The sequence below is a fragment of the Notolepis coatsorum genome (assembly GCF_963971535.1).
Source record: "Notolepis coatsorum genome assembly, chromosome: 3".
In the NCBI taxonomy this organism is placed as follows: Eukaryota; Metazoa; Chordata; class Actinopteri; order Aulopiformes; family Paralepididae; genus Notolepis; species Notolepis coatsorum.
This window is the reverse complement of record NC_140167.1, coordinates 207,617,982-207,635,481: the sequence shown is the minus strand read 5'-3', so window position 1 is coordinate 207,635,481 and position 17,500 is coordinate 207,617,982. Positions and strand designations below refer to the sequence as shown.

General features: G+C 46.0%; 1 protein-coding gene across 2 annotated transcripts in view; it reads left to right on the top strand.

The window, feature by feature from the left end:
* The window catches only part of homer3b (homer scaffold protein 3b), a 113,230-nt gene that overhangs the window by 17,416 nt on the left and 78,314 nt on the right, over positions 1-17,500 (top strand). The gene's annotated exons all lie outside the window — the stretch shown is intronic.

Here is a 17,500-nt window from a genome sequence, read left to right as displayed (position 1 = left end):
GTTGGGTGGGTAGGAAGGGTTGGGGGCGGAAACACTGTACAACTGTACAAGCAAAACTGTACATTGGAATATTGACAACCATACTAGGTAATTTACTGTACATTGGAGTGGGTTGGGGGGGGAACACTGTACAAACAAGCAAAACTGTACATTGGAATATTGACAACCATACTAGGTAAATGACTGTACATTGGAGGGGGTTGGGTTAGGACATTTACAGGGGCCAGTTTCGAATTGCAGTCTCCCGTAGGTGTTCTTTGAGAGTGGTTTTGAAAGTGGGTAGTGATTCACATTCCTTTACAGCTTTAGATAGGGCATTCATTGATGTGGCATAATTTCTAAACGTGTTTAGTCCCTTGTTTGAGCCGAATCTGGGTTTAACATGATTTGTGGAGCTCCCTCTGGTGTTGTGATCGTGGTATTCACTGACCTTTGGGAAGTATTTTGACATGTACATGGGTACCTTGGTTGTGTAGTGTATCTTGTAGACCAGGCCCATTGCAAGTTGCTGTACTCTGTCTACTCTAAGCCATCCTAGGTTGTCAAAGTGGGCAGGGGTGATGTGGGTTCTAGGAGTAAGGTCAAGCAGTAGTCTGACCAGTTTGTTTTGAGATGTTTGTAATTTTGTTTTTAGTGCCTTTGAGGTGCTTTGGTACCATGAGGTGCAAGCATGGTCGTAGTACCCTTGAATGAGTGCTCCTGCCAGAGTCTTCAGGGTATTCTTGTTTACCAGAGAGGAGATCCGGTACAAGAATCGAGTTCGTTGGTTGACTTTTTTTTATTACATTGGATGTTATTTTGTCACAGGAAAGATTAGCCTCTAGGATGGAACCCAGGTAGGTAATTTCATCTTTCCTTGTGACAATATTGTCACCCACTGTAACTGAGAAGCCGTCGGTCTTGCTGAGTTTGTTATTTGAACCGAAGAGAATGGACTCTGTTTTGCCCATGTGTAATGATAGTTTGTTATCAGCGAGCCATATGCAGATTTTGCCTAGTTCCGAGCTGAGGGTTTTTTCAACCTGTAACTTGTTCTTGTCAGAGACCAGCAGGGCTGAGTCGTCCGCAAACAGGAACAAGTTGCAGTCACAAGCTGACGACATGTCATTTGCATAAATTAGGAACAGTAGCGGTCCTAGTATGCTTCCTTGTGGAACACCACAGCTCACTGTGAGAGGGGGGGATAGGGTACCGTTTACCTCCACCATCTGTTCCCTCCCCTCAAGGTAGGATTGCATCCAGCTCACTGATAGACTATCAAAACCAATTGCTTTTAGCTTGTCAATCAGAATGGAGTGATTGACCGTGTCAAAGGCCTTTTGTAGGTCCAGCATGACCATGCCGCAGTATTTGCCCGCGTCCACCTCTTGTTTGATGTGGTCGTTCAAATAGAGAAGGCATGTGTCAGTGGAGTGGGATGTTCTGAAGCCAGATTGGAATTCGTAGATTAGATTTTTTTCCGCTAGGTACTTTTCGACCTGTTCGTAGACTATTTTTTCCATGACTTTCGAGATGGAGGTGAGAATAGAAACAGGGCGGTAGTTGCCTGGGTCTAATTTGCTGCCCTTTTTGTGCAGGGGGGTCACCCTCGCAATTTTGAAGTCCTTGGGGACGTGTCCCTGTTTTATTATGGTTTATTATGTGTGTGATGACTGGGGTGATGGCGGCTGCTGAGTCTCTGAGGAATTTGGAGAAAGAGAGAGAGAGATCCTTCGCAAGGTCAAGGTCAACTTTATTTATATAGCACATTTAAAACCAACCGAAGTTGCACCAAAGTACTTTACAATATAAAAACAGAGAAATACTATAAAATACTATATAAAAACTGAGAAATACAAAATACAGTATACACTAAATCATAAGCTGCAATACATTAAAACAAACACGACACGACCGGGGATGTATGGCTTACTAAGCCTCAAAACGCCAAAGAAAACAGGTGAGTCTTTAGCTGAGCCTTACAATTGTCTAGGGTCTGAGCGGACCTCATCTGCAGTGGAAGACTGTTCCACAGTTTAGGGGCAGCCACTGCTTTGTTTTGAGCCTGGACCTCGGGACCTGATCTAAAGGTAGTTTGTTTGATGACCTCCGTGCTCTAGCTGGGGTGCAGGCAGAACATCCTTCCTTCACCGGGTCCGTTTCACCATCTTTTGGTCTTTCACACATTTCTCCAACAATGACTGAATTCAGGACATTTTCCCTCCGTTCATTTGATGCCACTTGCAGTAACGGTGATGGCAGCTTGAAGACCCACGTGGGGGATGGCAGCTTGAAGACCCACGTGGGGGATGGCAGCTTGAAGACCCACGTGGGGGATGGCAGCTTGAAGACCCACGTGGGGGATGGCAGCTTGAAGACCCACGTGGGGGATGGCAGCTTGAAGACCCACGTGGGGGATGGCAGCTTGAAGACCCACATGGGGGATGGCAGCTTGAAGACCCACATGGGGGATGGCAGCTTGAAGACCCACGTGGGGGATGGCAGCTTGAAGACCCACGTGGGGGATGGCAGCTTGAAGACCCATGTGGGGGATGGCAGCTTGAAGACCCACGTGGGGGATGGCAGCTTGAGTGAAGACCCACGTATTGCAACAGCGGCAAACACAATTTATACACACATGGAACAATATAAGATATAATATAAGATGCAAATTAATTGCTTTCTAAAAGCCTTGCTCAATGTTATCAGAGGCAAACCAAATCAGTCGTTCCTCTATTCCATTTGAAATAGTTATTTCTGCAAAGTAATTGGAATCTATTGTTTGATAAGTGCCAGGCTCTAATTGGTTGTTGCAGCAACAAGAATTTAACCCTCGGTAGACGGGGGGTGTGACCATCCGATGTCCTTCATACACAACGCTGAATATGTTTTGTTGTCACCCGGTGACCCAGAGAGAAATCTCTCTCCACCTACTAGTGTGAATCATTTTCCTTAACAAACACCTTGCAAGTTGTTTATGGCAGACGTCACTCCCTCTCAACCAACCAAGGTCGATTTGCAATTGAAAAACAGTCAGTAAACATGTGTATAGATGGTTATGGACTCAGGGTGATTTCTGTCTTATTGGAGTGAAATTCATAGCTTACAGCTGCAAGAAAACATCTGTATAGTCAAAGTCACAAATAACAATCTATAGTCAAAGTCACAAATAACAATCTATAGTCAAAGTCACAAATAACAATCTATAGTCAAAGTCACAAATAACAATATAGTCAAAGTCACAAATAACAATCTATAGTCAAAGTCACAAATAACAATATAGTCAAAGTCACAAATAATAATCTATAGTCAAAGTCACAAATAACAATCTATAGTCAAAGTCACAAATAACAATATAGTCAAAGTCACAAATAACAATCTATAGTCAAAGTCACAAATAACAATCTATAGTCAAAGTCACAAATAACAATCTATAGTCAAAGTCACAAATAACAATCTATAGTCAAAGTCACAAATAACAATCTATAGTCAAAGTCACAAATAACAATCTATAGTCAAAGTCACAAATAACAATCTATAGTCAAAGTCACAAATAACAATCTATAGTCAAAGTCACAAATAACAATCTATAGTCAAAGTCACAAATAACAATCTATAGTCAAAGTCACAAATAATAATCTATAGTCAAAGTCACAAATAACAATCTATAGTCAAAGTCACAAATAATAATCTATAGTCAAAGTCACAAATAACAATCTATAGTCAAAGTCACAAATAACAATCTAGTCAAAGTGACTAATAACAATCTGTATAGTCAAAGTCACAAATAACAACATGTATTGTCAAAGTCACAAATAACAACATGTATTGTTGTGCTGCTCTATTTGCACAATTGAAAAGTAAGTACATGGTAGAGGAGAAGAAGAAGAAGTCTTTATTTGTCATGCAGATTTAACACACATGTGATGGGCGACCCACAGGAACACACACACACACACACACACACACACATGTGATGAGCGACCCACAGGAACACACACACACACACACACACACACACACACACACACACACACACACACACACACACATGTGATGGGCGACCCACAGGAACACACACACACACACACACACATGTGATGGGCGACCCACAGGAACACACACACACACACACACACACACACACACACACACACACACACACATGTGATGGGCGACCCACAGGAACACACACACACACACACACACACACACACACACACACACACACACACACACACATGTGATGGGCGACCCACAGGAACACACACACACACACACACACACACACACACACACACACACACACACATGTGATGAGCGACCCACAGGAACACACACACACACACACACACACACACACACACACACACACACACACACACACACACACACACATGTGATGGGCGACCCACAGGAACACACACACACACACACACACACACACACACACATGTGATGAGCGACCCACAGGAACACACACACACACACACACACACACACACACACACACATGTGATGGGCGACCTACAGGAACACACACACACACACACACACACACACACACACACACACACACACACACACACACACACACACACACACACACATGTGATGAGCGACCCACAGGAACACACACACACACACACACACACACACACACACACACACACACACACACACATGTGATGGGCGACCCACAGGAACACACACACACACACATGTGATGAGCGACCCACAGGAATACACACACACACACACACACACACACACACACACACACATGTGATGAGCGACCCACAGGAATACACAGGAATACACACACACACACACACACACACACACACACACATGTGATGAGCGACCCACAGGAATACACACACACACACACACACACACACACACACACACACACACACACACACACACACACACACACACACACACACACACACACACACACACGTGATGAGCGACCCACAGGAACACACACACACACACACACACACACACACACACACACACATTTACATTTAGTCATTTAGCTGACGCTTTTATCCAAAGCGACTTACAAGTTCTGTACGACAAGTCATCAGGAAGGGCACAACTCTATCAGCTGAGCAACAATGTTCATCAAAGTGTTGAGTGCTACAGTGTAGGTTAGTTTATTAGGACAAGTGCATGACAGTAAGGTTAGTTAGGGTTAGATTTTTTTTTTTTTTTTTTTATAGTTTTTTTTTTTAATTCAGATAATGGTTGAAGAAGTGCGTCTTTAGTCGACGGCGAAAGATTGGACGTGATTCGGCTGTCCTAACTGGGGTGGGTAGTTCATTCCACCATTGTGGGGCAAGGACTGAGAATAGGCGACTTCTCTTTGATGACCCTCCCGGAGCTTGGATAGGAGTAGGTCTGAGGCGGCCAGAAGATGCAGAGCGTAGGGGTCTTGAGGGTGTGTAGTTAGAGACCATTGACCGGAGGTAGGCGGGAGCGGTTCCCTTTGCCGCACGGTATGCTAGGTCGAGGGCCTTGAAGCGGATTCGTGCAGCAATGGGGAGCCAGTGCAGGTCCCTAAGAAGTGGGGTGACATGGGCCGACTTCGGTAGGTTTGAGATCAGGCGGGCCGCTGCGTTCTGAATGAGTTGAAGAGGCTTAGTGGCAGTGGTCGGGAGGCCAGCGAGCAGTGCATTGCAGTAGTCGAGGCGGGAGATGACTGTTGATTGGACGAGGAGTTGGGTGGCTTCTTTTGTCAGGAAGGGGCGGATCCTTCTGACGTTGCTCAGGAGGAATCGGCAGGTTCTGGTCGTCGCTGCGATGTGAGCAGAGAAGTTCAACTGGTCGTCGAGGACAACACCAAGGTTCTTGGCGGTCGGGGACGCAGTCACAGCTGCATTCTCGACTGTGATTGAAAGGTCGGTTAGGGGGGAGGATTTGGCCGGCAGGTGGAGCAATTCTGTTTTGCTTAGGTTCAGTTTGAGGTGGTTGGACGTCATCCAGGCGGAGATGTCGGACAGACAGGCCGAGATCCGCTCAGAGACGTGGATATCTGAGGGAGGGAAGGAGAGGAAGAGTTGAGTATCGTCGGCATAACAATGGTAGGAGAAGCCATGAGACGTGATAATGTTACCCAGTGATTTAGTGTAGAGGGAGAAGAGAAGGGGTCCTAAAACCGAGCCCTGGGGGACACCCGTCCGCAGGGGGCGGGTGGCCGACAGGGTCCCTCTCCATGACACTTGGTAGGAGCGGTCATTGAGGTATGATGACAGCCATGTCAGCGCAGAGCCAGCCACTCCCATTCCTGCGAGGGCCGCAAGGAGGATCTGGTGGTTGACTGTGTCGAAGGCTGCAGATAGATCTAGGAGAATCAGGACAGAGGAGAGGCCTTTCGCTTTTGCTAAGTGAAGTGCCTCTGTGACCGCAATGAGGGCTGTCTCTGTGGAGTGACCAGTCCTGAAGCCTGACTGATTAGGGTCTAGGAGGTCATTCTGTAAGAGATAAGCAGTAAGTTGGTTGGATACAGCACGTTCAAGTGTTTTAGAAAGGAAGGAGAGAAGAGAGACAGGACGGTAGTTGCCTATGATGGTAGGGTTCAGGGTTGGTTTTTTTATGAGCGGCGTGACTCTGGCTTGTTTTAGGGAGGTGGGGACCACCCCCGAGTTGAGTGAGGAGTTGATGGTTGCAGTTAGGAATGGGAGGATGTCTGGTGCTATGGTCTGGAGGAGTGGGGAGGGTAGCTGGTCCAGCTGGCAAGTAGTCGGACGGTTCGACGTCACCAGTGTCAGGGTCTCTGCTTCTGTAATGGGAGAGAAAGATGACAGAGTGAAGGATGAGGTTCTCGATTCAGCATTTGGAATGGGTGGGGGTTGGGAGAAGGAGCTGCGGATGTTCTCCACTTTTTCCTCAAAGAAGATCGCAAAGTCTTCGGCAGAGAAAGATGAGGGAGGGGGGGGTGGGGGGGGAGTGAGGAGGGACGACATGGTAGCATGCAGTTTGCGAAGATTCTTGGCAGAGGCCTCGATCCTATGGTGGAAGAAAGAAGCTTTGGCATTAGTGATGGTTTTGGAGAATGTTAACAAGAGGTTGTGATATGTGTCGATGTCAGCAGTGAGGCGTGACTTTCTATACTTCCTTTCAGCTGCTCTCAGGACCTGTCTTTGTTCTCTCACTGGATCTGTCAGCCATGGACTGGGTGGGGAACGGCGGGCAGGTTTCTCAACGAGGGGACAGAGCTTGTTGAAGGAGGTTGCAAGGGCTGAAAGGAGGGTGGAGGTTGCCATCTCTGTGGAGAGAGCAGAGAAGGTGTCACTCAAAGGTAGAGCAGATAGTATGTCAGAGGAGAGGGTGGAGGGGGATAGGGAGGGCAGGTTGCGTCTGAGTGAGGCTGTTTGAGTTGGGGTGAAGACCTTTCGGTTAAGCATGAGAGTTAGTGAGAAGGATATGAAGGAATGGTCAGATACATGTAGGGGAGTTACCGTGGTGTTAATGATGCTGGAGTTACGGGAAAATATGAGATCCAAGGAGTTGCCTGCTTTGTGGGTGGGAGGCATGGCAGTGGGAGTCAGGTCAAATGATTGTGATGAGCGACCCACAGGAATACACACACACACACACATGTGATGAGCGACCCACAGGAACACACACACACACACACACACACACACATGTGATGAGCGACCCACAGGAACACACACACACACACACACACACACACACACACATGTGATGAGCGACCCACAGGAACACACACACACACACACACACACACACACACACACACACACACACACACACACACACACACACACACATGTGATGGGCGACCCACAGGAACACACACACACACACACACACACACACACACACACACACACACACACATGTGATGGGCGACCCACAGGAACACACACACACAAATGTGATGGGCGACCCACAGGAACACACATACACACAAAATTTTAAATGTTTCTCCCATCCCAATTTTGTATTGCCAATTCTCCCCTCCCCTGTCTTGAACGTTGCTAGACTATGCCCCCCACTGGTCGGTTGTAGTGAGGATAGAAGCCTTGCATCACGTGTCCCCTCCGGTACACGAGGAGGCAGCCTGTCGCATCTTTTCACCAGACAGCGCGGACTCTCAGTGGCGAGGAGTAACGCGTGGGAGGCTCACGCTGCCCCCGATACTTCCTGTCTCTGCGATACCGGAGTCTCTTGCATTGGTGACGAGCGCAATCTCTGCTACGCCACCCAGCCGCCCTAATTGCAGTTCTTTGTTGTTGCAGTTCAATATACGTCCCCGGCCACACTTTATAAGGTATTTGTAGATAATGAACTAATCATGAACAAACCATTTATATACATTCGTAAGTTATTGTTTGATGTCACAAAGAAGGGTGTATCTGCGGCTGGGTGGCGTAGCGGAGATTACGCTCGTCACCAATGCAAGAGACTCCGGTCTCGACTCCCCGAGTCAGCGTTGCCTCCGGCTTGGGCCAGTCGTCATACTATCTCAATTGGCAGAGGTAGCGGGTGGAAAGTCGATGGGTGGGGATTGGACGTTGTGGACAGCGACTCCTACAGGTCGGTTGGGTGACGCCTGTACAGCAGAGACAGGAAGTATCGGGGGCAGCGTGAGCCTCCCACGCGTTACTCCTCACCACTGAGAGTCCGCGCTGTCTGGTGAAAAGATGCGACAGCTGCCTCCTCGTGTACCGGAGGGGACACGTGATGCAAGGCTTGGTCCTCACTGCAGCCGACCAGTGGGAGGCATGGTCTAGCAACGTTCAAGACAGGGGAGGGGAGAATTGAAGGGAGAATTGGCGAGGCGAAATTGGGATGGGAGAAAAATTGAAAAATAAGGAGAAAAAGTGGATACAAAAAAAAGACATTTGTTAATTAAGCATTACATCACGCGCAGGAGTGGTTTGTGAACAATAAACCATGCCTAGGGGTGGTCGTTAGGCCCGAGGCGCAGCCGAGGGTTGTTAGACCCCCCTAGGCATGGTTTATTTTTCACAAATCACGACTGCAAGTGGTGTAATGCTTTTATACAACTGCCACATTCATCCAACCTTATTGCTATACAATAAACACACATTAATCGAAGATTTATTGAAAAAACCATCCGCCAGAAAAAGTAGTTCCCACAACAACAAAAAAGACAAGTTGCCTCCATGTGGAAGCAGCTCGGAAGTGCATCCAACGGATCCAACCAACTAACACATCCAACTGCCTTTCAACTAAGACATCCAACCAACTAACACATCCAACTGCCTTTCAACTAAGACATCCAACCAACTAACACATCCAACTTTTCTTTAGTTTTTAATTATAATAATAATAATATAAACGTTATTTGTATAGCACCTTTCATACAAGAATTGCAGCTCAAAGTGCTTCACAGCAGAAAAAAGACAGGCACAACATGAGCACATAAAGTGCAGATGTATAAAATCACAGTTTTTCACATTAGGATCCAACATCCCAACTGGCCACCTTGTTTATGGTTTGATTCTATGACAATAATACAAATAAAATGTAAAATAGAATAGACAGTAAAATAGTGCAATAAAATAGTAGAATAGACAGTAAAATTATAAAATAATGCAGTGCAATAAAATAGTTCTGAATTACTGTTCAACAGTTTAAAACCGTCTTTACCTTCCCTGTTTGATTCCACAGTTTTAAAACCTGACAGTCTTTCTTCCTGCTTGATACCCACACCACACAGTTCAATATCTGACAGATAAGATAACCCATTTAGTAACATTCAATCTATTTCATAACTTGGAAGGAGAGAGTGAGGGAGATAGAGAAATAAAAGGCACATGAGTAGCAGATAGTCTAGTACCTCTAAAGCAGGGGTGTCAAACTCAAACAGGTGATTTTGTGGGCTGGACACATAATACCTAAAAAAAAAAAGTTCCTGAGGTCACTAGCTTAATTGGAAATTTTGTTTATCTATTAAATGTGTGCATAGCAATTTTTTTGTTTGTTTATTTGTCAGGGACAATGCAAAAGAAAACATTGTAGCGGGTTACAATAACAAGATACTATGAGGGCTGCGGGTGTTTGGGTCACAAGCAGATAATAGGGACTCTAAGTTATTTGTGTAACAAATAACCACTAAACTGCTTAAGGAGAAGGGGAAAAGTAAACAAAAAACAACCTTTACAGGTGGAAGCCTCAACATGAGTATTTTAAGAAAATAAATCAAGTCCAAAGAACAGGACAACACTCAATAAACAGGTATTATAGAAAGAACTGAAATAAGCCACAAAGGCACATCCTAATAACGGAGTTCATACAAATAACCTAAATAACAATAAACCTCCACTAAGGGAGTTTATGCAGTGGACTAATGACAGTTCAAGGAAACAAAAGAAAACATAAAAAGAAACACTACAATAAAAGGGCTCAGCTACTAGAAAATAAAGTGCTAAACTAAGCCAGTAGCCTAAAACCAGAATGGCTACAGAAAAAGGCTAAATGCTGAATAGGGCAGTTAGTGAAGTTAGTGGTTATTGGAATGATTGATTGATTGATTGAAAATTGTATTACCAGATGCAGAATGGGTACAATACAGTACGGCTCAATACACACAATTGTTAAGGGGATGCAGACCTACTTTCTATAGAACTTCATTCTTAGATGCTTCTATTGAAAGTAGGTAAAAAAAAAAAAATAATTGCAATCAATCAATCCGCGCGATTTTTATTTTGTTCTACAATGACTCATGACCCATCAATTACATCATCCAACATTGCTTAAGCAACTAAGACATTGTGTGTGTGTGTGTGTGTGTCAGGGTTTCCGTTAGAAAAAATTGTTGCCGGTCTCAGGGTCCGGTAGATTTAAATCTACCGGTCAAATGAGAGAAATTCCGGTCAGAGTTTATTGAACTTAAAAACAATTGATAGGCAGGCTATATAAAGAATGACATCCTCAATGCATGTAGACTTATAATATTTTAACTTAAAACTAGGCTACTTTTGCGTATATAGTCAATATATTCCAAATAAAATAAGTCCAGAGACTCCGTGCTGCTGCCGACTTTAAATCAAATAGACCTCTGTGGGCAGTCGCCCGACATTAATAAACAGCAGTCTGTTATAATCACATTTTTATGAGCTAACGAATTCCATTATATTGGACATTTGTATTAATTATATCAAGCGAAGAACTGAGAAATTTGGCAGAGAGAGACGGCAACATTATCGTGTTTTTGCGTGATGACTCTCCACCTCCCAACGACTTATTTGCGGGAGTATGGCGCTGCAGAGCAGCAGATTCAGCTGTAAACAGGCTCTATCTGGGGACCGCTCAACAGCGCCCCCCACCCAACTTCTGGTGTGCAGCTGCACATGCACTCGCAACCCCAGCACTAAGCTCTCGCTGACAACATTATTATACCTGCTTGGTGAAGCAACGATGAAACAAATGTAATGATTGTTTCGTTCATCGCATAGGCTATTTAATTTTAGCCTATTTTAATACAATTCAAATAATCAAATTGTGCTTAGAGGGAATTATTTTCACCGGACAAATATGTCGGACTTCAACAGATTTTGCCGGTCAAATACCGGTAATTACCGGACAACGGAAACCCTGGTGTGTGTGTGTGTGTGTGTATGCGACCGAGTGAGTGTGTCTGGAAGCCAGACAGTGTAAGAGATGAGCTCTGGCATGGAAGGGGAAGAAAAAAAATGGCAAATTAATCAATCAATCAATTCGTGCGATTTTTATTTTGTTCTACAATGACTCATGACCCATCAATTACATCATCCAACATTGTTTAAAGGACTAAGACATTCGCTGTGACAGAATCGCTTTATATTTAGTCGTTATGACGCTATCAACATATCCATTTGTTAAAGATTATTGTCCGCCATCTTGTTTTTTCCGACGGAGTGATGTGATTCGGTTGTGGGCGGGTCCTGGGACCAGGAGCGTGGATTGTGAAGGATACATACGTGTAAATGGACTGTTTCAGCCAATCAGAATCGAGAAATTTGCATGCCGTTGTATAATGATGAATAGTCTTCACTTTAGATTAGGGCACACAATAACATCTGCAAATGATTTATAGATCTTTTAAGAATGTTTTACAAATAATTTGTTGAACATGAACAAATAAATGAAGGTACAGTATAGTAGTTTTTTCATATCCATTTTTCAAAGCATCTACAAATGTGTTACTACACATTAAACAACATTATTTAATGATGAACAAATCAAGTACAAACAATGTTGATAATGAGTTATAATGTAGAACTAATTTGTAAATGTTATACAAATATAGTTATAAATGACTTAATAATAATTTACGAATGTATATAAATGGTTTGTTCATTATCTACAAATACCTTATAAAGGTCTTATAACTGAGTGTTATTATAAAGTGTTACCAAGTCCCTGAATGGTAAAAGGACTGTATTCATATAGCAGCTTTTATCCAATTACACAATTCATGTCTCACATTCACTCACACATTCGCACACCGACGGCGGAGGCAACCGTGAAAGAAGCCAACCTGCTCATCGGGAGCAGTTAGGGGTTAAGTGTCTTGCTCAAGGACACTTCAACATGCTGCCTGGCAGGAGACGGAATCAAACCGGGAACCTTTTGATTACCAGACGACCATTCTATCTCCTGAACTCGCTGCCATTTTGAAAGCATTCTAAGCGGACAGCGAGTGGGCGAAGCAAAGCGTTTACACTCAGGATTTCATATAGTTCTGTGGATCCAACCCACTAGGAGTGAATAACAGTGTTCTTGTGTTGGAGACCATCGAGCGGAGAGCAGGCGTTTGGTGGGATTATGTAACTGCAAGGGGTCACCAAGGAAACGGCAGGGCACGGCTCTGTACACTTGATTCACCCGTTCCTCCTTCCCATCTGGACAGCTACTCATGCCTTTCACTCAGCCATACGCACACATGTACCAATATGCACACACATGCACGCACACACGCACACACACACACACACACACACACACACACACACACACACACACACACACACACACACACACTCTTACAGAGACACACAAACAGCGTGCATTGTCACATATATGTGCCCTATTTCCTTTCTATCTATTTCTTTTTTTTTGTGATAACATTTTTCTTTATTTTCTCCTTTTTCTCCCACATATAACAAGAGACAACACAATACAGTAATAATAATAAATAATACATAGAACACAGGACATCACAGGACAGTACTTCTACAATAACAATAACAAGTCGAGACACTGCCTGGCAAAAGCAAAAAAAATCCTATCCACCCAAGGGCCATCCACGATCAACCTACTTAAAACATATCAGCCATTGTAGCTTGCATATCAAAAACAGTAAGCTAATGGGCGAGGCTAACACTGCCAGGCTAGCCTAATGCAATACAGTTTGTTAGCACACACATGTGTTCCGCTAGCTTGATTGAACAGTTTGAAGGTCATAACATAGGGCTAGCATAATGCAATACAGTTGTTAGCATATGTACATGGTACGCCATTATTATTTTCAGTCTGATGGTCACAACATAAAGGAGTCCTAGGGCCATTCAACATGAACTTGTTACTTAGCTTAGCTTTGCCAATTTAGCTCGGTCCAACTGCAGCCACGCTCGACAACCGCGTTGTTAGCAAGCATTCTCGTTAGCTTCTGGGTCGCCCGTGCCTCCTTCAGGTAGTTCTTCGCCTCAGTAGCCGACCCAAACCTCTTTCTCGCTCCATCTTCGGTAACGATAGAAAGCCTGGCTGGAAATGGTAGTGTTGGTCGGCATTCCATCTTCCAAAGTCCGGCCATGGCTTCTCTGTATTCTCCACGTTAGGCCACGACCTCCGGGGGATAGTGTTCGTATATAGCGATGTAATGGTCTTTGTAAAACAACTTGCCCCTTTTGGCCCGGGCCTCCCGGATGATTAGTGCTTTTGTTTGTACTCTGTGGATTCGGAGAGCTCTCGGCTTCTGTCCCTTCTGTCCCTTTAGCCACGTTAGAGTGTGTGATTCAACACAAACTACCATTGATCTCATTCTGACCTCTGACAAGTCCAGGATCTCCAATAAGGGGGTTATAGCATGCGGGTTAAGCGATCGTTATATGATATTCTGTACTCGCAAAAATCTAAAACAAAAGGCTGGCTGTCACAAAACAGTCACATCTAGGGACCGTCCTCAATCCCTACCCACCTTCAAAACCGCTCTAAAAGAGCACCTACGGGAGGCTGCAATTCGAAACTGGCCCTGGTAAATGTCCAACCCCCCCACCCCCCACCCAACCCCCTCCAATGTACAGTTTCTTCCCCCTCAAATATATATATTCTCTTTTGGAAACTCTGTCTGTAAATAAACAGTACTGTGCATGTCATAAATGTTATAGTGAATTGAAAATGGGGGACCCTGATGTAAACAAGACTAAAATCTTTCTCTAGTCTGCATCCCCTTAACAATTGTGTGTATTGAGCCGTACTGTGTATTGTACCCATTCTTCAATCTGTTAATACAATTTTCAATCAATAGCTCAATGTGCTTTGTCACATTCCGGGGAGCTAGCCAAAAAATCTTTACCCAGGATTTCTTGTAGCATATCTCGAAGGACGGGCTCCTTCAATGTCCTCTGGGATACCGACAATTCTTATATTGTTCCGTCTTTCACAAGACTGCACTTCGGTGAGCCTAGCTTGAATCTTGGCTAGCTCGTCTGGCTTGGTAGCTAGGTTCTGTTCTGTTGGAGGATTTACAATCTCCCATCCAAGGGTCGAATGGCCTCTTTTATCTCAGCTGATACCGCCAGGTGATGGATCTGAAAGTGCTCCGTGAGAAACCGCTTGATAGCAGCCAGGCTAGTATCACTTAGCGTTGCTTCGGGCGTGCTCTGGGGTTGGGATTGTACCCTGACGGCCGCCGAGGACGCAGCACCACGCCTATTCGTTTGTTTGCTCGCCATATTTGTCATAAAAGTTATAAGTTGTCGAAATCATCAATAAAAAGAAAAATAAAGACTAGTGGGGCAATAAAAGTATTGGTTTGTAAAAGTTAGGGGAGCAGACGCGATGTGCGACGACCTCACTCCATGATACCAGTCCCCCCCCCCCCTTTCTATCTATTTATTTCTATACACCCCCACACACACACACACACACACACACACACACACACACACACACACACACACACACACACACACACACACACACACACACACACACACACACCTGGCCAAGGCTGGACATGCAGGGGCAGGCAGGCAGAATCCAGTATTGCTTGTATTGATTTTCAGATAAGATGCTGCTTATCGATTTATATGCTTGTGGTCGTTGGCACACCTCACTGACATCAAACTCACCAGACTGATCCTACTCGTAACCCCCCCCCCAGGCTCAGCTCCAGCTGGGCAGCTCATTAAATGACCCCAGGCTCAGCTCCAGCTGGTCAGCTCATTAAATGACCCCAGGCTCTCCTGCCTTCATCCAGGGCTGCGTTTCACACAGAGAGGCAGTACCTGGCCTCCCGCCTCTCCTCGCCTGCCTCTGTGATCTCTACTGGTGTACGGCAGCGTAGCCAGTGCCTGTGAGCCACTACCTGCCCACGTGCGCCGCGCGCCACAGGAGTGCTGTTGAGGGAGAGGAGAGGAGAGCAGCTGTGAGCCACTACCTGCCCACGTGCGCCGCGCGCCACAGGAGTGCTGTTGAGGGAGAGGAGAGGAGAGCAGCTGTGAGCCACTACCTGCCCACGTGCGCCGCGCGCCACAGGAGTGCTGTTGAGGGAGAGGAGAGGAGAGCAGCTGTGAGCCACTACCTGCCCACGTGCGCCGCGCCACAGGAGTGCTGTTGAGGGAGAGGAGAGCAGCTGTGAGCCACTACCTGCCCACGTGCGCCGCGCGCCACAGGAGTGCTGTTGAGGGAGAGGAGAGGAGAGCAGCTGTGAGCCACTACCTGCCCACGTGCGCCGCGCCACAGGAGTGCTGTTGAGGGAGAGGAGAGCGGCTGTGAGCCACTACCTGCCCACGTGCGCCGCGCCACAGGAGTGCTGTTGAGGGAGAGGAGAGGAGAGCAGCTGTGAGCCACTACCTGCCCACGTGCGCCGCGCGCCACAGGAGTGCTGTTGAGGGAGAGGAGAGCGCCTGTGAGCCACTACCTGCCCACGTGCGCCGCGCCACAGGAGTGCTGTTGAGGGAGAGGAGAGCGGCTGTGAGCCACTACCTGCCCACGTGCGCCGCGCCACAGGAGTGCTGTTGAGGGAGAGGAGAGGAGAGCAGCTGTGAGCCACTACCTGCCCACGTGCGCCGCGCGCCACAGGAGTGCTGTTGAGGGAGAGGAGAGGAGAGCAGCTGTGAGCCACTACCTGCCCACGTGCGCCGCGCGCCACAGGAGTGCTGTTGAGGGAGAGGAGAGGAGCAGCTGTGAGCCACTACCTGCCCACGTGCGCCGCGCGCCACAGGAGTGCTGTTGAGGGAGAGGAGAGGAGCAGCTGTGAGCCACTACCTGCCCACGTGCGCCGCGCGCCACAGGAGTGCTGTTGAGGGAGAGGAGAGGAGAGCGGCTGTGGTTGTGTTTTATTTAGTTTGATAGGATCTCGCCCGATTGCGGAGAAGACAAACGCGGGGCCCTTGAAAATGTCAGTCATCAATATTTGAAAGGGCCTTTCACCGTTAACCCTTTCACTGCCACACGACAGCCGGTTAACCCTTTCACTGTGACAATACAGAAGGTTAGCCCTTTGCTATCACACAACCGACGGCGATGCTCCATCATTAGCATCATTAGCTCCGCGGATAGTAAAGGGCTAACCTTCTGTCGTGTGGCAGTGAAAGGGTTAAAACTAGGGATGCTCGATATTGGCTTTTTTACCGATACCGATATTCCGATATTGTCCAACTCTTAATTTCCGATACCGATATCAACCGATACCGATATATGCAGGGTTCCCCCCCCCCAAAAACTGAATCATTTCAGGTAATTAACATTACATATCTCTTGTCGTGTAATTAACACAACATTATGCATACTTTGACAATAAATAAAATAATAATTTGTTCTTACTTGCTTGCCTGGGTAAATAAAGCTTAAATAAATGTAAAAAAAACAAAAACATTTATTTTTTTAAATTTGAAAACCAATACAGATATTTTCCGATATCACTTTTTTATGCCAATATCGGCCGATAATATCGGACATCCCTAGTTAAAACAGGAGGAAAAGGAGAGGTGCTCCCAAGAGAGGCCTGTGCCTCTTGACCAGACAAAGTGTGAATAAGTAAAGGGGGTCTGGGGTCTCTGGAGTGACGGCTGCAGTAACAGAGGCTTTGGAAGAGCGCCAGGGAAATGGGGACGACCGCCTCTCGGATAAATAAGTAAACAGCGGTGATGTACTGGAGGTGCCAGTAGTGCAGAGGCGTAATGTTTGGAAGCTCTCAGCTGTGTTTTAATATTTAAGGGCAGGTTAGAAGCCTGTCCTATATTGATTACTAACCATGATGGTCCCTTTCAGGACACGTGTAAATGCTGTGTCTTGTTAGTGTTTATTT